Consider the following 25,901-nt stretch of genomic DNA (forward strand, 5'->3'; position numbering starts at 1 on the left):
GATTTTTTAGCGATCTTGATTACAGGAAGAAAGTAATCATTGCAATGGATGTTGCAATAGGTATGGAATATCTTCATATAAAAAAGATTGTACACTTTGATCTAAAGTGTACGAATTTGCTAGCGAATCTTAAGGACACTGAACACCCAATATGCAAGGTAGCTGATTTGAGACTTTTCAAAATTTGGAAAAACAGTCTGGTTTCATGTGGAAACAGGGATACGCTCCCGTAGACGGCTTCCGAAGTTCTAGGTCGCGGAAGAAAACATGTTTTCAAAAAGGTAATGATGCCCCCACCTCCTTATTTTTTTTTATAGTTTTACTTGTAATTCTCATTATTGTTACACCTTGATTTTGTAACCTTTTTTAATATTTTTTTTTTTTTGTTTTTGTTTTGCAATGCATGATTTTTGTAAGGTTGACGTGTTCTCCTACGGAATAATATTGTGGGAGTTGCTTACCGGTACCGATATTCAGATATATCGGATGATGAAGAAATATAAGGTGAGGTTTAAATTTCTATATTTATTTGTACCACTTTTTTTATCTTGTTGTATGTGTATGTTTGTATGCAATGTTTATGTATGGGCGTAGGTTGCTTTATGTATGTATGTATGTCTATATGTGTATGTATGGGTATATGTAGGTATACATGTATATGTATATATGTCTACTTTAGGTTCGCATGTTTGTGTGTGTATGCTTGTGGATGTATGTATTTTTGTACGTACGTATGTAGGTAGGTAGGTGTTGTATATATGTTCTTGGATGTATGCATGTATGTTTAGCTTTGTATATAAGTATGGTCATACACACGTACGTGTGTATGCTTATGCAGGTATGTATGTACGTCTGTATGTTTATGTATGTAGTGTAACGTAAGCATGCGTATTGTATGTATTCTTATGCAAGTATGTATGTATGTATCCATGTATCTCTCTGTGTATGTATGTATGTATGTATGTATCTATGTATCTCTGTGTGTGTATGTATGTATGTATGTGTGTGTGTGTCTCTGTGTGGATGGGTGGGTGGGTGGGTTTTGTTGTTGTTGCTGCTGTTGTGTATATATTGCAGAAGGAGTCATCAAAAAACACCCTCGGACCTTTAATTCCGAATGATTGTCCATCATAATGGAGAATTGTTGGTCAGCTTAGCTGAAAGACCTTCATTTACAGAGACCACATGGAATTATGGGAAATGTTGGTTAGTGAAACCCAACTGACTAAATTTTAAGGGTACTTTGTTGTTAATGACGTTTTTGTATGTTTGTTTGGTTTATTGTTATACTTCTGCTTTGGATATACAAGTTTTATATCGTTTGTTGTGGTACGATAGTTTTAAGTGATCAAATGTCTTCTAGGAAAGGTTAGTAGTTTTGTTTATGGGATTTTTGGAGTCCTCAAAATGTGTTGCATCAAACAGTAGGCATCCTTGGATCAATGTAGGCTGTAGCAAAAGGTGGAAGTGGTAAAATGGGTGGGTCGGTCAGGTTATGGCGTTATCATACAGGTTGAACGTGTATGCTTAATGGAACAAGCGGTGCTGTATTAACCTACAATACTTTATGAACACATATAAGTAATTAGGATAAGATATGATTGCAAAAACTACTTTTTTTAATAAAAAAAAAAGTGCTATGTTTTTTAGATAGCTTTGGTCATACAATTCGACTAATTTCATACATTGTTGACCCATCTCTGTTTACTTTATGACTTTATATAGATATATAAAGTCACTAGACTACTACCATTGCCATTTTGTTGCTTATCTGTCCCGCAAACGTTACCTCCATCAACAATGGTCCCACCTTGTTCATTTACATCACCCGATCTCCGATTTAGCAAAACTGGAAATGGTAAAATGGGCGGGTTGAGACCCATTTTTTCCTATAATATTTTAGAATGATTTTGATAAGATTTCCAACCCGGGATCACTAACACTACAATACATAAGACTTATAAAAGACAATAAAGGACAATCTAAAGCAACTAATTCAAGTCCCGTGTCGGTGATGGAACGACAACCATCAAGATAAAGAGAGTGCAATGTAGACCCATAATTTAGCAATGGGGTTAAACATGAAATTGTGATATGTTGACAACCAGTACAGCCAAGAGTAAATATCTCTAATTTGTGTTTAGTTCAGAAATATAATTATTGGCTCTACTTGTAATTATTCATCGTCGTTGGTAGGTTTTATGATTTATTTAGTGACACGTGTAGCTCAATTAGCTATGTTATTCAATTGTTATTGAATAGTAAGCTTGATTCAGCTGATTTGTTGAGTTGATCAAGCATAGCTTACGATAATTGTTACATAAAGTGACACTATTCAATCATCACTCTCTCTGAATGCAAAATTAATATGTTTAAATGTCCTAATTAAGGTCAAAGTTATGATATTCTAGCTCTTTCCTTAACGAGTTTCAAAAGCATAAACAACGTATTTGGATTTGAAGTCAACTCCATAAACAATTTAGGTGTGTTTGGCGGAAAGAAATATATTGGTGATTGTTGGTGAGAGAGTGTTGTAAGGGAAACTTATGAGTGATATAATGTAAAACTACTGGAAAATAACATAAAAATAAGGACCTTATTTTATTGTATGTGATTTATAAGTAGCCATAATCACTTTAAAAAAGCATCTTTAGAAGAATAGAGTAGCATAAAACTGACACAAGGTTGCCCTTTTACCTTTGAACTTCACCCAATGATGTCTTCTGCACATCGCGTTACGGGATAGTAGGTTTAAAAAAAATGAAAAGATAATTAAAAAAAATAAAAAAGTGTGAGGCGCTGAAAATGGTAGAATCAAATTTCTATGGGTTTTAAACATGCCTGAATTTCAATTTAGGGTTTAAGCGACTCAAGTCGCCAATAAATCGACGCTTGTTGACTCGGTATATCCTTCAGATACTTAATATTAACTAGTGCGTAGCATAACACCTTTTGAGAGGTAACCAGTATGCATATCTTTTATGTAGGTACAATATGATTTTGTTCGGTCCTTTTTATGTTCATAGTTGGTTATTGGTTGTTCTTGTGCAAGAGAACTAAAATTGGTTAATTGGATTCATAAAGATGCTTCCTTTTTTTTGGGTATTATATGCACGTATGGTATATATTCAATTTCAAATTATGTTCAAATTACAGTAATATAAATTGACTAAGATCTGCAGGTAGCAGGTATATTTAATAGTATTTTGTCAAACACCCAAAAAGTCCCAATTCGATGGTAACTTCATGTTTGACGCGATTGAAATACCTAGGTAATTGGTCGGGAACGTACCAACTATAGTTCCAGCAGCCGCCGGGAATTACATCTATGGCCCGAGGGGTAAATGGTTCATAATCTGATGGTAAATAGGTGCACCATTGCCTAAGTTAAGACCAGACATTGGTTCCACCTTTGGCTCACCATTAGGCACCATCAATCTCATTTCATTCATTTAAGTAATGATGAGAAGGTAAAACAGATATTTTTCCCTTGGTTAGCCCTAGCCAGATGAGCTAGCCCTCCTAGTCCTTGATGGCTCATTAAGTAACCGTAGCCATGAGTTGGAACCGGGGCCATCTGTTGACCATCAGGCAACCATAGGAAGACCTTTCGAACCTAGCCATGTTATTATGCATTCGAGAGGGGTCAGCCATGTGATGTTGTGTTGTAGCCATTTTGTTGTTGTTATTAGCATGATTGTTGTTGCGGGCTGCTGCTGGGACCTCATGGTTGTGCTTGTTTCATTTCAGTACAACCCTCTAAATACTCAACAAAACTTCTATCATCTGCTACTATAAAAGTTCGTTCAAATGGACCCGTTTCTATTGTGTTTATTCTACGATAAGTGAAAATTTGCATTGGGCATTTAGTGTCTTTAGGTATATACACAAAAGATCCATCACTAAATACAGCTGCATTCAAAGCAGCATAAAAGTTATCATCACTTGAAACAACTTTGCTTGCTTTTGGATTCGATTCTTTAGGTTTCATGTTTCGTTGCGTACTTTTGGTTTCGTGGATCGTTTTGTTTTTTGTTAGCATTGTTTCGGTTTAGGTAAGATGAGGCTTGATATAGATAATTCTTATATTTAGCCGTTTTTAGTTACGACCCTCATCGGAGTTCTCTTTTGTATCTCTTGTTGAAATCGTTTTCTTTTCGAAAACGTTTTTGTTTTTATATAGTCTTCGTCTTTTTCGCCAAAAAAAAAACAAAAAAAACAAAAAAACAAAAAAAAACAAAAAAAAAAAAAAACTTGAAACAACTTTGCCTAAATGCTTCTTAACTAAATCAGGGTACTCCTTAGTCGCTTCCGAAATCGATCAAAATATGACTCCAGATTTCTCCAATGTTTTCCTATGAGTTGTAGCAATAAACACACTATCAAGAACAGCATCTACCGCCATTGGGGCTTTGCCTCAGTGGTCTAACACCTGGGGGTGTTAGGTGAGTAGAGACCCGGGTTCGAGTCTCGCTTGCGCCAAGGGGGTTTTCCCCGCCTTAACCTGTGAGACCTCGGTCTCTCTACCCTCTGGTTACGGTCCGGTTTCCTCCTCTGACTGCGTGTGTGCTAACCACTAACCTGCGAAGCTAACGTGCCGTTCAAAAAAAAAAAAAAAAAAGAAAAAAAAGAAAAAAAAAAGAACAGCATCTACCACAACATTAGCCAATCGATTCTTTTCTTTTAAAGGAATACCCAATTTATCAAAATACTTAAGAAGTTCAGGATCAGTTTATCAAGACTATTTAAAGTTGGTTTCTTTTTAGGTTCAGAGTAATAACACATATTTTGGAAATCAATTTTTTAGGATTTATGTCAATTTTGGAACAAGCTGCCATTGTAATATACACCTCTGTATCATAAAATCATTCCCATACACACACTATGTAGGATTTATACATGAACTAATTTGTTATTTATGATGATAAAAAAATTGTCAGCTCTACTTTTTATGCGTACGAAGGAACGAGTTCCCGAGTCTGCAGATCTTCATACGTTGTGATCACCGATTTTAGGTCATGTGAAGCCATCTCCGCATGTTTCCTTATAGAGCAGCCACTACTTGTGCACTTATAGTAGCTCCTGTCACATAATATAAATTTTTTTTTTTTAGGAAAGATAGCAACTTTGACCCGTTAACCTAAGAATCAGTCAATTTTGTATAAGATGTATCCAAGGGGTCATATGGGTAAAGAGTTGAAAAATGCTGCCCGGGAGTATTTAAATGCTTTTCACTTCCTAAATCAGTTTACTAGAAGAACTAAACTACTGTTAAGTTAAACAATCTTTAAAAAATAAAAAAAAAATTAAATAAATAAAAATGATGAAAATTACTAATGTATAAACCCAACTGGACTTGCTACCATACCCACCCATTTCACCACATCAAATCTGTTGGAAATTTAGTGTAATTGGGGGATTTAATCTACACTTGTAAATGGGTTAGGAGGTACGGATTGTACACCCATTAAGTGATATATTACCCGGACCCGAAAGTGGTTTTCGATTATCACAAATTTGAGTGATTACGGAAGTATTATTCATGCACCCACTTTTGCTGTTAAAAAGTTGGTGAAACATCTCCATCGCGGAGTAGGTGAAACATCTCCATCGTGGAGTTAGTGAAGCATCTCCATCATGGAGTTAGTGAAACATCTCTATCGTGGAGTTAGTGAAACATCTATATCGTGGAGTAGGTGAAACATCATCGTGGAATAATACTTGTTTTTGGGTGCCTATAAATATGGACTATTATTCATGAGAATAAACACACACAAAAACACCTTAATACTCTTATGCAAAAGAGTTCTTGTTTATTGCCAATAACAAGAACTAATCTCTGTCTTATCCCAAAGTGATATTCGTGTAACCCAGGCAATAAGGGTCGAATAATTACTTTCGGAAAGTGATACCACGATTCAGTGATTTATCCGGCTATCGATTATTTTACCCTACACGAAATTTCAATAAAACCTCCAACAATCGAAAGTAATTATCTGTTATAATCGATGGCGGCTACGATGAAACACAAGACGGCGAATTTCTCCAAACTTGATAAGTTTGAGGGAATTAATTTTAGGAGATGACAAAAGAAGATGCACTTCTTTCTGAGCATCATGAGTGTGGTGTACGTACTCAGCACACCAATTCCTGAAGATCATGGTGATGATGCCACTGTTGAACAAATTCGGAAAAGGTGCAAGTGGGAGAACGATGACTACATCGCTAGAGGTTTAATCCTCAATGGTATGGCTGATTCTCTTTTTGATATTTACCAAAATGTTGAATCTGCTAAAGAACTATGTGACTGTTTAGAAACCAAGTATATGTCTGAGGATGCTTCTAGTAAAAATTTCCTTGTGAATAATTTTAATAATTACAAGATGGTCGATTCTAGACCGGTCTTGGAACAATACAATGAGCTCATTCGTATACTTGGTCAATTCACACAACATAAAATGAATATGGATGAGTCTATTAAAGTCTCAAGCATAATTGATAAACTACCTCCATCTTGGAAAGAATTTAAACATTCTTTGAAACATAAGAAGGAGTAGTTAACTCTTTTTGAGTTAGGTAGTCATCTGCGTATTGAGGAATCCCTCAGGTTGCAGGATAATGACAAGCCAAAGAGCAACGAAGTTGCTGGTACGTCTGTTGTCAATATGGTGGAACATAAAAAGTTCACTGGTAATAATGACAAAAAGGGCAAACGTAAACATCAAGGTTATAACAAGGCTAATCCGAATAAGAAGTCTAAATTGACTTGTTGGAAGTGTGGTAAAACTGGACACATGAAAAGGGATTGCAAGGTTATTTTTGGTAATAATAATGCCAAAGGATCTAGCACAAGCGGTTCGGAAAATGGTTTAAACAACCACAACTCAAAAGGTCAGAATATATTTAATAATTCAAATAAGAATTATTATGTTTCATATATATCTGAGGCTTATTTTGTGCAGGATGATGATGTCGCGTGGTGGGTTGACTCGTGAGCTACCACCCACGTATGCAAGGATAGATTTTGGTTCAAGACTTACGAGTCCGTGACTGATGGATCAATTCTTCATATGGAAAATGAGTCAACAGCCTCTGTTCATGAACATGGAAGTGTGGATTTGTGTTTTAGTTCTGGAAAAATTGTTTGTTTGTTTGATGTTTTGCATGTACCACAAATAAGGAAAAATTTGATTTCCAGTAGTGTGTTAAATTGTTGTGGTTATAAACAAGTGATTGAATCTGATAAGTTTGTTTTGTCAAAACATGGTATGTTTGTTGGTTTTGGTTATTTATGCAATAGAATGTTTAGACTTAACATTAATCACTTGAATGTTAATTTTGCTTTTATATCTACTTCTAGCATAAATAATTCTACACTTTGGCATGCTAGACTAGGACATGTACACTTTAAAAGAATGCAAGATATGTCTAAAGATGGATTAATACAGGCCTTTGACATAAACAATGAAAAGTGTAAAACGTGTATGTTAACAAAGATCACTAAGAAACCATTTCAAAATGTACATCGTGATACTGAAATTTTGGAATTAATACATAGTGATTTATGTGATTTGCATGCTACTCCTACTTTAGGGAACAAGAAATATTTTGTGACTTTTATTGATGATGCTTCTAGGTTTTGCTATGTTTATTTGTTACATATTAAGGATGAATCATTAGATAAATTTAAAATATTTAAAACTGAAATAGAATTACAACAAAAGGCTTTGATTAAAAGACTTAGAACGGATAGGGGAGGTGAATACATTGACCAATCGTATTTTCAATCCGTTGGTATTATCCATGAGACCACAGCTCCTTATACTCCACAACAAAATGGTATATCTGAAAGGAAGAATAGGGTCCTCAAGGAAATGGTTAATTCCATGTTATCCTATTCGGGTTTAAGTGAAGGATTTTGGGGGGAAGCTATATTAACAGCTTGTTATTTGCTTAATAGAGTTCCTAACAAAAGAAACAGGATTACACATAAAAGGAAATATCTTCGGGTATGGGGTTGTAGGGCGGTCGTAAGACTGCCTGATCTCAAGAAGAAAAGTTTAGGTGAAAGAGGTCTAGATTGCATATTTGTTGGATATGTTGAACATTCCAAGGCATATAGGTTCTATGTAATAGAGCCTAATGAGTTTGTCTCAATCAATTCTGTAATTGATTCAAGAGATGCAATCTTTGATGAAAATCGTTTTTCATCTATACATAGATCAAAGAATATGATTCTAAGTAACAATGGAATCAACAAGGATTGTAATGATGAAGTCTCTGAAAAGGCTGTTGATCAGTCACTTGAGCTTCAGAAAAGTCACTTGAGCTTCAAAAAAGCAAAAGAGAAAGGAAACCTAAATCATTTGGACCAGATTTTCAACTATACTTAGTTGAAGGTTCCAGGGATGATATTTCTACCCAATATTCGTATTGTTTCAATGTTGATGATGATCCCAAAACATATGATGAAGCAATGAGGTCTCAGGATGTTGCATTCTGGAAAGAGGCAATTATTGATGAGATGGATTCCATCATGGGCAATAACACTTGGGTGTTGGCTGATCTACCTCCTGGTTGCAAACCTTTGGGTTGCAAATGGATCTTCAAAAAGAAGATGAAGGTGGATGGAACTATTGAAAAGTTCAAGGCAAGGTTAGTCATTCAAAGCTTTAGACAAAAGTCTGGAATTGACTATTTTGATACTTATGCTCCTGTGGCACGTATCACTACCATTAGACTGCTGATTGCTTTGGCTACAATTCACAATCTGGTTATTCATCAGATGGATGTGAAGACAGCATTCTTGAATGGTGATTTGGATGAGAAGGTTTATATGAACCAACCTCAGGGCTTTGTCATGCCAGGAAATGAAGGCAAAGTGTGCAAACTTGTGAAGTCCTTATATGGTTTGAAACAAGCACCTAAGCAATGACATCAGAAGTTTGATTAAGTGGTTTTATTTAGTGGTTTTAAATTAAACCAAGCAGATAAACGTGTATATAGTAAATTTGATGATTCTGGTAAAGGAGTTATAATTTGTCTATATGTTGATGACATGTTAATCTTTGGGACTGACCAAAGTCAGGTTGATTTAACAAAAGAATTTTTGTCATCAAAATTCTCCCTGAAAGATATGGGGGAGGCTGACGTTATCCTTGGCACTAGGATCAAACGTGAAAGCAAAGTAATTTCGATTTGTCAATCTCATTATATTGAGAGGGTATTGAAAAAGTTTAATTGTTTTGAATGTACTCCTGTGAGTACCCCTGTGGATTCAAGTGAAAAGTTTATGCCTAATCAAGGTGAAGCTGTATCACAACTTGAGTATTCTCAGGTGATTGGCTGTTTGATGTACGCCATGACTTGTACAAGGCCGGATATTGCTTTTGCAGTGGGAAAACTGAGTAGATATACTAGTAATCCTAGTACTCATCACTGGCAAGCAATTAGGCGGGTATAACAACCCTCACTTTTTGACTTCTGAAATTACTGAAATGACCCTAGGGTTTACTGTCTGACTATACGTATTAATTATTTAAGGGTTGTTATATACACAATCAATTTAACGTTGACCAAATAATAAACTTTTATTCGACACTCACTGCTAATTAAAATTTATGCATTTCAATAATATTATTTATAACTATTAATCTATAAGTAATAAATAAAAAGTGACATTTATATAAATAATAAAACAATTGGGAACTAAATAAAAATAAATACAAGTCATGAATTAGTAAAAAGAAAATAATACTTATCATGTAGTAAATGTAAAAATAATAATAAACATAATAATAATAATAATAGTAATAATAATGAGACTAAAGAATCTTAAACAATTACATCCTTATGTTGACTAAAAATAAAGTATAAACTAGTACATCCTTATGTTGACTAATTATAAACTAGTATCACCTTTTGTTGACTAAAAATTATAAAACAAAATAAAATCATTAATTAGAACATCCTTATGTTGACTAACACTCTAATACTTGCACTATATAAACACTCCTAGACTCCTAGTTTCTCATTCACAAATCACACCAAAATCCTCTCTCAAAAACAATCTCTCCCTCTCCCTCTCTTGTGGTATTCGGATCTTCAAGCTTGTTCTTCGTGTTCTTCAAGAATCTTCAAGGAGTTCTTCAAGATTTTTAAGGCTTTGATCTTCCATCTTCATCGTGTTCATCTTTTCTTTGTTAATTATCTTGAATCTTCAAAGGTATAACATAAACCCTAAACTATTTACATAAACTTTAATCTTTGTTAATTCATATTCATATTATAAACTTGTTATTCATAAGTATATACATAAACACTCCTAGATTTATATATACATATATACATGTAAAAAAAAAATATTTTTATGTATATATACGAATTATATATACATATACATATTAAAACCTTAAACCCTAATACTAATTATACTAGTACTTAACATGTATACACTATTACTATTACTAGCACCTATAACCTACTACTTATATTGTAGCACAAAAACATTTTGGGATATGTATTAGAGATGTATAGATCTTCGAACTTTCTTGACGAATGGTTTCTACGAGATTCTAGGCAGAGGGTTTGGATTTCCGATTTAAAGGGTCCTATGGCTCAAGCCCCTAGATCTAAATTAGCCATTCGAAGGGAAAGGGGTGATTGGAAGCTTATCTAATACGGCAAGTATCCTAAAATGAAAAACACTCATAAAAGTAGAAACTCTCTAGTCATAGAAACTTAGTAAAATAAGAAACTTTCTAAAAATGGAAACTTTATAAAAATAGTAACTTACTAGGAATAGAAACTTAGTAAAACAAACTATACTTAAACACATACTTAAACTTAAACATGGGCAAAACACTTAACTACTCTTAAATGTCAATAGGTTGACTTTCCTGCTCACTCGTTCAACTCTTTATTCCGAGGAATAACTCTCTCTCTACTTACTAAGGTGACTTTCATAGCCCCACTCTTATTGCTATAGCACTTTTTATACTTACTGGGGTGAGACACATGCTGCTTTTATACTTTAAACAACTTAGACACAAGTACGAACCTAAACTGTACTATGACTAGCTTATGCTACTAAGACCCCACAGTGATATTTTTTAATTGCTTTCAGGATAAGGCATTCTTAATTATTGGGGGTAGGCCTATCGGGAGTAACGTCCCCGATACATTTGACCGTGATGTCTTTGTATTACTTAATAATGATTTAAACATGGTGATAAGGTACTGCCAACTTATCATCGGGGCAACAAAACAAACGTTTAGTCTAAAATATCACGAATCAGTACTACTTTTGGATCTGCGAGATCTACTTTTTGATCCTGCGGGAGATCAACTTTACAACTAAATCTTGTGGTCTAAAAACAACGATAACTACTTTTGTTAAACCTATGAACTTCACTCAACCTTTTTGGTTGACACTTTAGCATGTTTTGTCTCAGGTGCTGTTTGATTCAAGCTTTCTTATCTACTACTTATGTGATGCTACTTGGACTTAGGATCAAGAGATATCGCATTTATTACTTCTGCATATGAACAATTACTTTATCGTTATTTCCATTATTGTAACGACATTTCATTTTCCGCTGCGTACTCAATAAAGTTAAATTTTCTCATTTAGTATTGTTCTCGTATTATAATATGTTGGTTTATTTGATATTAGTAACGTTTCTTCCAGACCCTATTGGGAGGACGTTACAGATTGGTATCAGAGCATAACCAGGCTGTTATAGAGAACCAGGATTGCATTTTTATGTGTGCCTTACTTGCTAGCTAGGGTGCCTTAGCAATCTAGGAAACTATAACCTTTCCTGCCTTAGACTTAAAGCATTTAGAATTGCCTTATAATCTTAACAATCATGCTTTACCAAACTTGACTTAAAGATTCTAATCAAAGTCTCTTTCCTAATGTAGGACTACAACTTTCCTTGACCATAGAAACTTTAGAAACTTTACTTATCTTAGAATGCCGAGCTAATCTAAGAACTCTGCTCACTTTCCTGAGTACTATCCAATTACACCACCGCATCTAAATGCGACACAATGATTTCAGAAATTCTTGACATTCATAAGTCATCTATCATGGTTATGTGTATTACATATGTATTACATGAAATATTATCCATGATTTTGAAATTCTTATAATTGTTACTACTCACACTCAAACGTATATAACTCTCTGTTATATCACGTACCTATATGCCTTATGCCTTTATGCATCGGTTTGCGAATCGAAAAATGTCATTGGGTTATCACAGTATACGAATTGAAAGCCTTTAATCAAAAAATTATTAGATTACATACTTATCACTTTATGATCTCGACACGTCATACTGCCATTATTAAAGTAAAGACACATCATATCTTATTATATCTTATCGTATCTATCCTAATAGATTTTGTCTAACACTTTTCCTAAATTCCCTCCATAAATTACGGAAATATTTTTGCTATATACACGTATTCGAGGAGACGAATATATCATCCAGTATTCAAAACTAATCTCATATCAAAAACCCTAATTCCAAACACATAATATGGATTCCTCGAACTCTTCGAGCTCCAATGGCAGCGTAACCGGAATGAACCAACCAATCAGCCATCATCTATTTTGGATGAATTGGGGATGGATTCGTAGTAAACTTAATCAATGGAGACAAGAAGAAGGTGATCCCTTCCACCAACCGAATTCACCTCTTGGTGAAGAACCTGAAGCACTTACTGGCGAACCCGTTCGGAACACTATTTTCACCCTCATTTCCAGGATATCCAGTCACTAATATATAATATCTAAAATTTTAGATCTTATTCATCCACTTGTCCGAACCGCCAATCATCCCGGAATAATAGAAGAAGTCAACGAGCTTCGCGCTCGAGTAGTGGCTCTGGAGAATATGGTGCGAAACCTACGAACACCAGCAGCAGCACCAGCAGCATAACCAGTACCACCAGTACCATCGGCATCACCACCAACATCACCAGCTTCACCAACGAAAACATCCACATTCCACGCCTCAACATCACACTCAGTACCTCAAACATCAACATCATACGCCCCATAGATACCAAGGAATATTAGTAATAATGAGTTAAGATGTATTGACTCATTCTTCCTGAAGAATTACATATGTATACTTTATATATATGAATTGGAACAATAATAAATCTTTTCATACTAAGCTATTACGTGTGAATCTTAACTACTATGTACTACTTGATTAATTCATATCATTAATATGCTATGATGTACATCCTTCGTTAATGACTTAACAATCGTTAATCACTGCTTCAACACAATAAACTCCATTTCATAATAAACCAAGTGTATTACTCAAATACATGATTGATTGTATACTTTCATTTTCGATGTACTCGAAACTTTCTAGAAAACATCATTCGTGCCTTATGAATTTCACAAGAATTCCACGAGTACCGACATCATATACTGAGGTATATCAATAACAATGAACGATGAAGTATTGATTCATAACTTCATTAGCGAAATATTTCGCGACAATTATGAAATCTCTAAGGTTTTGGAGATTATTTATTCTCGTTTCAACCGCAAATCAAATGAGTTTAATATTATATTAACTCATTAAATCTATATTATATCTGAAGAATACATATATGAACGTATATCTTCTCTTTTGTACAAACTGTTAATTGTGAAAATATTTTAATGGGTAGGTAATACCCGAGAAATATTTATATCTCACATTAATATGTTACATTGTACATTCTTCAAATTCTGATTCAATAATCAGTAACTATACTACTTACATCCACATATGTATCCGCGCACCAAAGAACAACCATTTTCATTCAAATCAAATTACATATTCTGAATTTGACATATCAGAATTCAAGTAAAGCTATAGCAGATGTTATCTTTCTAAAGATCACTACATTCATGAATTATATTCATTTGTATTCTATGATGAATTATCACATCAAACCACCAAAATTATCATTCATTACTTTTGAAATCAACAACGCCTATTCGTCAACCATTAGATCCATTGACGATTACAATCAGCGTTTAATCATCTAAAAATAAAATTTCTTGAAACCATCTCGGGTTGTCAATCAATGATTCAGATTCGTTAACCTTGAGAATGCTGACGAAGCAGCAAATGCTATAGATGTTCTTAAGGGCTAACAGTTTGATAATAAAGAATGGTACGTTGGAAAAGCGCAAAAGAAAATTTGGAACTGAAAAACGGATTGAGCTAACCATGGAGGAGACCAAGGACAAACACAAGGGCCAAACCCTATATTCAAAGAATCCAGGAAATTCTGAATCCGGTGAAATCTTTAGAGAATATCTTGCTCCAAAGTCATGTTAAAAGCTTGCGGAAAATTTTTCTTCATCAACTTTCGAACTTAGAAATTCCAAAATATCATCATAAATATCCTCTATATTTCGGAAGATATCTTCATAACGATTCATGTCCGCAATTAAGTATCTCTTTGCGATATCTTTATAAAGGAAACTGTTTTAGTTTCTATATTCTGTAAAATTCGAGTTTAAATTATAAATACTTTGAAGAAGTGATTGGGAATTGAAGCATGAGTTAATATAATATAATGACGTCAGGCCAACGTGATTATATTACAGTAATTCATGCTCAGTTTTTAATGGAAGATGATGATTCATAGATTTTATAATCATCATTTGCCATGTTACACGACTCTTACATTCTATTTAACCTCTAAACATATCAAGAAAATATTTTTCTTGATGATTCGGTCTTTTTCGGATATTCTGGTAATATGACAAATCAAATCGTGCTATTACCTTTCCTTTCTACTTTATATATTATGATCATTCAAAACTTCATACCTATGAATTCTGGACCATTACTCGCTTGACTTGAAGTCGGGAAGAAGAAACAAAAACATAAAGCTCCGACATATAAGGGAAAATATAAAGCCCGATAACGACTCCGAAATTACAAACCGTGTATATCAATGCGTATAGCAATATAAAGACACGGGATAATTAAAAACACTATAACCCCAAGAGCATAGAAGAAGTAAACAGATTCCTCTGGCGGTAAAAGAAAAAGAAGAATGACTGCATAGATGGTCAATATAATAACCGGGATCAGAACTGGATTTAGCATTTTCTTAATCTTTTGGAAGTTTGAATTGAGAAAGAAAGTATAGAAGTGGTGAAGATAATGAAACGGAAGAAGCTAATTTATAGCAAAATTCCAAACACATCAATCGAGGCAAATCACCGCATTTAATCAAACAAATCTCAAAATTTCGTAAATACCGGAGAATCAAATCTTATAGATTACGAAGATTTCCTTTAATTCCTTGAATTCCGGAAATCAATCGTGACTACGTCAAAAGTTAAGGCGAACATTTAATTTTCTCATTTCACTCTTTTATGATAGCTTCGTTTATACTCTTCCTATAAACGAATCGTTTTATCCATATTATTCAATAGTGATAAAACTTTATTTTTCAACTTATATTCATCATTAAAATATTCTTGTTGTAAACAATGAAGATCTCTATCAAATTTTATGACTGTGATTTTCACGAACTCCTCTCTGTTTGTCTGCCCTAATATTGTGGCATAAAATGCTCAATGTTTTAAATGAGCTCAATACCATTCATAACACATTTCATGTATCCAATTTACTGAAATGACTTGTATAACATCATCATTTTGAATGATCTTCGCATTAATGATAAAATGCACTTCGTTGAAGAACCTATAGAAATCATGGAAGGAGAGGTCAAACAAACGCGTAAAAGCAACATACCTATCATTAAAGTCTGTTGAAATTCGCGTAGAGGCCCCGAATATACCTGGGAACGCAAAGACCATATGAAACGGAAATATCCCCATCTCTTCTCAACTGCTGATGCATCCGAGAATTCTACCTAAAACTTCGGGACGAAGTTTTTATTAACGGGGAGGTACTATAACAACCCTCACTTTTTGACTTCTGAAATTACTGAAATGACCCTAGGGTTTACTGTCTGACTATACGTATTAATTATTTAAGGGTTGTTATATACACAATCAATTTAACGTTGACCAAATAATAAACTTTTATTCGACACTCACTGCTAATTAAAATTTATGCATTTCAATAATATTATTTATAACTATTAATCTATAAGTAATAAATAAAAAGTGACATTTATATAAATAATAAAACAATTGGGAACTAAATAAAAATAAATACAAGTCATGAATTAGTAAAAAGAAAATAATACTTATCATGTAGTAAATGTAAAAATAATAATAAACATAATAATAATAATAATAATAATAATAATAATAATAGTAATAATAATGAGACTAAAGAATCTTAAACAATTACATCCTTATGTTGACTAAAAATAAAGTATAAACTAGTACATCCTTATGTTGACTAATTATAAACTAGTATCACCTTTTGTTGACTAAAAATTATAAAACAAAATAAAATCATTAATTAGAACATCCTTATGTTGACTAACACTCTAATACTTGCACTATATAAACACTCCTAGACTCCTAGTTTCTCATTCACAAATCACACCAAAATCCTCTCTCAAAAACAATCTCTCCCTCTCCCTCTCTTGTGGTATTCGGATCTTCAAGCTTGTTCTTCGTGTTCTTCAAGAATCTTCAAGGAGTTCTTCAAGATTTTTAAGGCTTTGATCTTCCATCTTCATCGTGTTCATCTTTTCTTTGTTAATTATCTTGAATCTTCAAAGGTATAACATAAACCCTAAACTATTTACATAAACTTTAATCTTTGTTAATTCATATTCATATTATAAACTTGTTATTCATAAGTATATACATAAACACTCCTAGATTTATATATACATATATACATGTAAAAAAAAAATATTTTTATGTATATATACGAATTATATATACATATACATATTAAAACCTTAAACCCTAATACTAATTATACTAGTACTTAACATGTATACACTATTACTATTACTAGCACCTATAACCTACTACTTATATTGTAGCACAAAAACATTTTGGGATATGTATTAGAGATGTATAGATCTTCGAACTTTCTTGACGAATGGTTTCTACGAGATTCTAGGCAGAGGGTTTGGATTTCCGATTTAAAGGGTCCTATGGCTCAAGCCCCTAGATCTAAATTAGCCATTCGAAGGGAAAGGGGTGATTGGAAGCTTATCTAATACGGCAAGTATCCTAAAATGAAAAACACTCATAAAAGTAGAAACTCTCTAGTCATAGAAACTTAGTAAAATAAGAAACTTTCTAAAAATGGAAACTTTATAAAAATAGTAACTTACTAGGAATAGAAACTTAGTAAAACAAACTATACTTAAACACATACTTAAACTTAAACATGGGCAAAACACTTAACTACTCTTAAATGTCAATAGGTTGACTTTCCTGCTCACTCGTTCAACTCTTTATTCCGAGGAATAACTCTCTCTCTACTTACTAAGGTGACTTTCATAGCCCCACTCTTATTGCTATAGCACTTTTTATACTTACTGGGGTGAGACACATGCTGCTTTTATACTTTAAACAACTTAGACACAAGTACGAACCTAAACTGTACTATGACTAGCTTATGCTACTAAGACCCCACAGTGATATTTTTTAATTGCTTTCAGGATAAGGCATTCTTAATTATTGGGGGTAGGCCTATCGGGAGTAACGTCCCCGATACATTTGACCGTGATGTCTTTGTATTACTTAATAATGATTTAAACATGGTGATAAGGTACTGCCAACTTATCATCGGGGCAACAAAACAAACGTTTAGTCTAAAATATCACGAATCAGTACTACTTTTGGATCTGCGAGATCTACTTTTTGATCCTGCGGGAGATCAACTTTACAACTAAATCTTGTGGTCTAAAAACAACGATAACTACTTTTGTTAAACCTATGAACTTCACTCAACCTTTTTGGTTGACACTTTAGCATGTTTTGTCTCAGGTGCTGTTTGATTCAAGCTTTCTTATCTACTACTTATGTGATGCTACTTGGACTTAGGATCAAGAGATATCGCATTTATTACTTCTGCATATGAACAATTACTTTATCGTTATTTCCATTATTGTAACGACATTTCATTTTCCGCTGCGTACTCAATAAAGTTAAATTTTCTCATTTAGTATTGTTCTCGTATTATAATATGTTGGTTTATTTGATATTAGTAACGTTTCTTCCAGACCCTATTGGGAGGACGTTACAGCGGGTACTGAAGTACTTGAAGAAAACTATGGACTATAGTTTATCTTACAATGGGTTTCCTACGGTAATAGAAGGATATTCTGATGCGAGTTGGATAACCAATATTGAAGATCATTCTTCAACGAGTGGTTGGGTGTTCTTTCTTGGGGGAGGTGCTATTTCATGGGCTTCTAAGAAGCAGACATGTATTACCAACTCAACGATGGAATCTGAGTTTGTTGCTTTAGCTGCTGCTGGTAAAGAAGCAGAATGGCTTAGAAACTTGATCCATGAGATACCATTATGGCCTAAACCTATAGCACCCATGTCTATTCATTGTGATAGTGCTGCGACATTGTGAAAGGCTTATAGCCAGATGTACAATGGAAAGTCTAGACACTTAGGTGTCAGACATAGCATGATTCGTGAACTTATCATGAATGGGGTGATTTCTATAGTGTTCGTGAGGTCACAACAGAATTTAGCTGATCACTTGACGAAGGGATTGGCAAGAGACTTGGTTGACAAGTCTGCTATGGGGATAGGTTTAAAGTTCACATAAATTTCTAATTATAAGATACCCAATTCCCTTCTGATAAAAATCAGAAGCTGAATTCAATGTGGAAGGCTTATACTTAGAAATTTGTAGTGCATAAATTTTATATCATCCCAAGGTAAGGTATGTACTCGGACCTGCTGAAGGTGAGGTTGAAGTCTAGCTTCTTAATAGTTCATTTGAAAAAGTGCATGAGCAGGTGCATGACTGAAATGAAGTACCTATGTGAATGTGAAGTTTTGTCGCTTTAACAAAGCTTGGACTTTTGCTTTAGATACATTTATGAAAGGATATGGACACATGGCTTGTAAAGTGTCAGTATAGCTTTAGAGTATTTGATAACTTATGTGTATATTATTTTCAGTTATTCAAATGGGTTGAAGGGTTCAATTCTTAGAACACCCCGATTCTCGAATATTTGGAATGTGTAATGTACTAAGGTGAAAATTCAATCTTCAAGATATTTTCATTTATGCATGAGTTTTTGTTTTAATTTGTTTAATTCTCATGAAACGAATTGCACTAAATTGGGGAGGATTGTTGGAAATTTAGTGTAATTGAGGGATTTAATCTACACTTGTAAATTAAGTGATAGATTACCCGGACCCGAAAGTGGTTTTCCATTATCACAAATTTGAGTGATTACGGAAGTATTATTCATGCACCCACTTTTGCTGTTAAAAAATTGGTGAAACATCTCCATTGCGGAGTAGGTGAAACATCTCCATCGTGGAGCTAGTGAAACATCTCTATCGTGGAGTAGGTGAAACATCTTCATCGTGGAATAATACTTGTTTTTGGGTGCCTATAAATATGGACTATTATTCATGAGAATAAACACACAAAAAACACCTTAATACTCTTATGCAAAAGAGTTCTCGTTTATTGCCAATAACAAGAACTAATCTCTGTCTTATCCCAAAGTGATATTCGTGTAACCCAGGCAATAAGGGTCGAATAATTACTTTCGGAAAGTGATACCACGATTCAGTGATTTATCCCGCTATCGATTATTTTACCCTACACGAAATTTCAATAAAACCTCCAACAAAATCGGTTCTAAGGGTTATAACTTTGATCTAATTCTTAACTAATTGACTCTTGCCAACTGATCAAACATACAATATAAAAACTTAGACATAACAAAAGGCGATCACATGAATCAATATTTCACCCAAGTGTATACAAATGCTTATAAGTTGCAACTTTCTAAATCAAATCAAATCTAATTAAAGTAAAATTTGTCAGTATAGTTCCTGTATTCATTTTAACCTTTAAAATCAAAATTGGCATAATACTAACCCATCAATTTATCTTGACATTCTAAAAGATTTATCATCATTATATATTATATACCTATATCTAAAAGGCAAAAGCCAAAGCGAAAACGAATAGTACTATTTATTTTCCCACTTTGCGCAAACTTAACTCCCTAACTTTCATTAAAATACAAATCGAACCCCTCACTTTATACGTATATTTTTCCCCAAATTTCCCAAGCTTAACCCCTAACTTTTATTAAAATACAAATCGAACCCCCACTTTACTAATAGTACTATTCATTTTTCCACTTTACGCAAACTTAACCCCCTAACTTTCATTAAAATACAAATCGAACCCCCCACTTTATACGTATATTTTCCCCCAAATTTCACAAGCTTAACCCCCTAACTTTTATTAAAATACAAATCGAAACCCCACTTGACTAACTTTTTTTTTACTAAGGTAAATGGAAATGAATAGTACTATTTATTTTTCCACTTTACGCAAACTTAACCCCCTAACTTTCATTAAAATACAAATCGAACCCCCCACTTTATACGTATATTTTTCTCCAAATTTCACAAGCTTAACCCCCTAACTTTTATTAAAATACAAATCGGACCCCCACTTTACTAACTTTTTTTTTTTTTTTACTAATATTCAATTTTCACAAACTTAACCCCCTAACTTTTATTAAAATACAAATCGAACCCCCACTTTATACGTAAAGTTTTTTCAAATTTCACAAACTTAACCCACTAACTTTTATTAAAATACAAATCGAACCCCCACTTTACTAACTTTTTTTTAAAAATAAAACCCGAACGCTAAAAGAAGCAACTTTCACAAAAGGAACAACCCTTCAATGTTATGTCGAAAAAAATTCTTTTTTACAAAATAGATCCAGACTTTTTTTTTTAACTCGCATTCAAAACGGAGCTACCGGCGCGAAGCGAGAGCTACACAACTAGTTTAATCAATGAAATACGATTCATGAGAATTTATATACATATAATAAATGGTGTCAACTACTGATTGGTCCTCCACCCTCAAAAACACTGTTAACGCAAACAGTACTGTTCCAGATACTTCTTCCTCTTCAGCCTCATCAATATTACTTACAGATACTTCTTCCTCTTGCACCTATATGTTTCTACCACCTTCACCACAATCTCTATTCTATGCGTCCCATTCTCACACAGCCACCAACGACCCAGCTTCATCACCGCCATCCTCGCCGCCATCCTCGCCGCCCGAACCACTAGCATCTTCATCTATATCACCAGCAATACTGCTTTTGCTCAACCGTAGCTTCAAAAGTCATCACGGCATTGACGAACGACAACACAGGGAGTGTTTGAAGAATGAATTCTGGTGTCTGCCATCTCTTTCTCAAGCATCCTTTCTCTAATTCGTGATTGAAATCGTAATCAGGTTAGTTTCTTTATATCAATTAGGGCTTCAGTTATATTTGGGGGTATTACGTGAAATCGATTTTCAATTTGTGATTATCAGGTTTGTTGAAATCCTAATTTTATAAAATTGATTTAATTTTGTTTTTTGTTGTAGTTCCATTCTGTGACATCAGTCAAATGGGAATAAGTTATAGACAAAATATGCTATGCTCAGATTGTAAACAAACATTTGAATGAGATTTTATTATATAATTTCATTTAAACATATTTCAAACTAAATATGCTTCCCTCAGATTGTAGACTTCATGTACTTCTTTTTTCAGGCTTGGTGATCAAATGGGTTGGTTGGTAAATGATCAAAATGGATATGGGTACAAAATTTTATCTTATTTGTATGGGGATCAGTTCAGCAAGCCACCTCCTATCCAAGTTTTTAATCGCCTTTAGTAGCTAATATGCGTATTAGATATGAATACATCCTCCATTATATACTTATATATGCTGGAAATAAACTGATTCGAGAAATTCTGATTTTCTTGATTTTAATTAATATATTGTTTTGTGCTTCCTTAAATTGATTGATATTATTGTTTTGCTAAATTGTTGGTGTATGTGTTACGAAATTATTGGTGATCTGGATATATACAAATAAACTTATAAAACTACTAAAACACAAAATACATAGCAAAATAATACCAAAAACATAATAACACCGCTCCTGATGAAGGCAGATGTTCCACAAATACCATTTCCATCATAAGTATTACCTGATGATTCACAAAACCAGTTCTTTTTTTTTCTTTACTGCTACAATCAATCAATTAGATCTAATAGTTCTCCAAAAAAAGTCATCAAATGAAATAAATAGTACGGGAAAAAAATCTAATATCTACATCTACAACACATCTATGTTGTCCAGTAGCAATAGCAATATCAATGAATATAAAAGAGAAACAATAATCAACCAAACTTACTTGAACATAGTACTTATGATATTTAAGTTCTTTCAAAGTCCAAATTCTCAATTCTATAATCGACTCTTTAGAATAATCATTATCTGCAAAACAACAAACAACAAAAAACCCACAAATAAAAACCCTTACTTTTAATTAGATTGGGCAAACAAAATCAGTATACGAAATCAGTAAACCGAAATCAGTAAACCGAATGAAAATTAAATCGAAGGAAAAGAAGCAAGTATAAAATAACCTTGATAAAAATTCTCCTTCAACTGAATACGTCAATTAATCGATCGAAACCGAAATTTAAAAGGAAAAAGGGGGGAAAACAAATGATTTTGTAACCATAAATCGTCCCTCTAATCGATGTCGAGCACATAGAATGAACGATGAAGATGAAGATTTCCTCTTCCACTGTGTTAATCGTCGCGGCTCGGGAAACGGCAACGGAAGTTTGATACTTTGAGAGATTAGTCAGGAGTAGAGATAGGCTAACCCTAAATTATTTGTTCAAAGAAAAGCCAAACACCCTTGGAGGCAGGGAGGCAAGAAAAAGAAGAAAGAGTGTAGAACATTTGAGAGATATTTCTTCCTGTTCAGCCTCACGCCATCTCCACCTCTCTCACAAAATTGCCTTCCTCTTCACCGACTTCCGCTGCTACACCTACTTTCGTTTTCCCCAATTTCTTGCCAGGCTTAAAATAGATCCCATGTTTTCCCTTTTCCTTTATTTCTTTTCGTCGTCCACTGTCCGGACCACCGCCAGAATTGTTTACCTTCTTTATGTTTCTGACCGAACTTTTAACTTTGTTGTGTTTAATGTATTGTAGGTTTCATACAGATTTAATTTTGGGCCTAATGTTTGTGGGTTGTAAAATCAGGTTGTCGCAGCATCCTATCTTTCTCATGTTTTAAGGTAACTGGGATATTTGCCTCTTTATTTATCGCTTCTGATTTTGTTTCTTCACCAAAACGCCTGAATATTGAATTTTCTCGCCGCTCGAACTTACGCTGCTTCGTTCTTCTGATTTTACATCCGGTGAGTTTCCAATGGCCTTTTCATTTCTTATTGATTGATTATATTAATAATTATTAATAATTTTGTGGTTTCATTGATTGATTTAACGTTTAAATTTTTTTCCCCGCCCGAACAGAACGGGATTGGATTATTAATTGTCGGCGAGTAGGACTATCTTGCGAAACGATAATCGACTGAGTGGATTACTTTTTGGGTATTTAATTTGTTCAGATTTTGAATTTAATTTAAGGAATTGTTTGTGCTTATCGGTGCAGGATATAGCCCTTTCCCTGTTAAGTTTCCATCTGACCCGATTGGTATAAGTTTATTCTTTTGCACCTTTTTCTTAATTTGAAAGATTTTGGTTTATATAGCCCTTTCCCTGTTAGGTTTATATAGCATGGTTGATTTTGGTTTTCGATATTAACTTATCGAGTTGTTTATGCTTATTTGTGCAGGTTGTGGTCCTTTGTCTACTTAGTCCATGTACTTCTATTTCTTCCATAGGTGTTCATCGTCTAATTCCCCTGTTCACCTTGATCCTGAAGGTTTGTATTTGCAATTTGGATATTCTAATGCAATGACTTTAGTTGGCCTCCGTATGGCTTTTGGTTTTGGCAGCTGCCCGATATAACTATTGTTCAGAGTTTTAGTTGGGCATAAGTTTTTTTTTGTCTTTGTTTGTATAGTTTTGTGTATCCCCTTCATAATTAGGTGCGATAGGCATGTGTTTCAAGTGTGTTATTGGGTTTTAGCCGGTTTTTTTTCTTCTTTTTTTGTCACTGTTGAAGATGATATCTCTGTTGTTGTTGCCTTATTTTATTAGTTCCATGGCGGATTCATTTTTTTACCTGTAGTTACTCTCATTCATCAAAAGAAGGTACATGTGAATGTTTTTTTTTTTTTTTTTTAATTTTAAAAGGTGAATGTTGCTACCGTGGTCAGGTTTATTTCAACTTCTTTGTCGTTGAAGCAGATGGCCAGGAATAATGTGTTGCGGTGTCACAACTATATGAATTGGGTTTCCTCTCACTAGTCATCCGAAGGTGCATCTCCCACCGTTACTTCTGTAAGTTCTTAAAAATAAATGCCTACGTTTGCGGTGACGCACCCACTTTCTGAAAGACAACGACTAGCAGCTGTCTTTTATTTCTGAAAGAGCTACAGTTCCATCATCAATTACTGAAACCATTCAACCAGGTAACAAACTATCTTCATCTGTTTCTTAATTATTTGTGTCCCAAAATATTTTAGCCTAATAACTGCTTTCCAAATTTTTCTAACTTTCTGAATTTATTTATTGATAATAATCAATTAATAATCAATGCATACATGTCAGGTATTGATTATTAGTTAAAAGTGTTGACATGTATTTGTTTACATATTGACATGACAATGCAGGCAACACATACCTCACAGCTCACCAACTGCTACCTCATATACCAGAATTTCATCAATCAATCAATGTGTAAGGGCATAGCAATAAGTACGTAATACTTACACTGCGTAAAAACGTAATGACCTTATTTATATCTGCTAAACAGGTACAAGCAAAAACATACAACGAATCCAAGGTGTTTCAGTCCACTCGCTTCTACAACTCTTGCCATTCAGCTGCCAATTTTTTGCTACAAGGTATCCTACACCATACACTATAAAAATTTATTTGTTGTAACGCAGGGCCGGCCACCGCAACGCGCGGCCTACCAGTTACTAGTTATATTTAATAACAGACGATGTAAAGAGCACAAATGATAACCTGGGGTTCGGGTTTCCTTTGATGACTTTTTGTCCATATTTGCGCCAGCGATAACCGTCATCCAGAATGTCCAACTCACTCGTCGTTTGCACAACAACTCTAGGGTTCCCGGATGGCTCGGGTAGGCCCCGCTTACATCTGCTGCATAGGCTTCACGCCTTCAACTTTCCTACAATATCAAAATAAACATTCAAGAGTTAAAAAATATTCTGTATGCAACGTAAAAGAGTGTTTTGCGTGATACTGAATAATCAGAACCCTATTATCACAAGTTGTAATCACATATGACGGTGTTGATTGTTTAGAAAGCTCTGATTATTCTAGTGACCTACATATACATATGAACGGGTCAAGCTGCTCAACATTTATCTCTTGACTATAGTAGATAGAACCATATGAATCATCCTATTCAAACTAGATAACCATCAAAATAACACAATACCATGCATCGCCACGATCATCTTCTTCATCGTCATTTGTAAACGTCGTGGAACCATCCACAGCATCACTCGATTTAAACTGACCACCGTTTGACCCTTGCATAACCATCCCACCTCGATATTACTTTCCTGCACCCACTGGACTACTACCTGCCATTTTGTTGTATATCTGTCCCGCAAACGTTACCTCCATCAACAACGGACCCACCTTGTTCATTTACATCACCTGAAGACCCGATTCCTGATCTCCGATTTAGCAAAGCTGGAAGTGGTAAAATGGGCGGGT

At 34.1% G+C, this 25,901-nt stretch overlaps 1 pseudogene; it reads right to left on the bottom strand.

Annotated features, from left to right (window-relative positions):
- Positions 1-3,326: 3,326 nt before the first annotated feature.
- On the bottom strand, positions 3,327-25,724 carry LOC139885925 (probable WRKY transcription factor 2; annotated as a pseudogene).
- Positions 25,725-25,901: the final 177 nt, after the last annotated feature.

This window comes from Rutidosis leptorrhynchoides, chromosome 1, assembly GCF_046630445.1.
Source record: "Rutidosis leptorrhynchoides isolate AG116_Rl617_1_P2 chromosome 1, CSIRO_AGI_Rlap_v1, whole genome shotgun sequence".
NCBI lineage: Eukaryota > Viridiplantae > Streptophyta > Magnoliopsida > Asterales > Asteraceae > Rutidosis > Rutidosis leptorrhynchoides.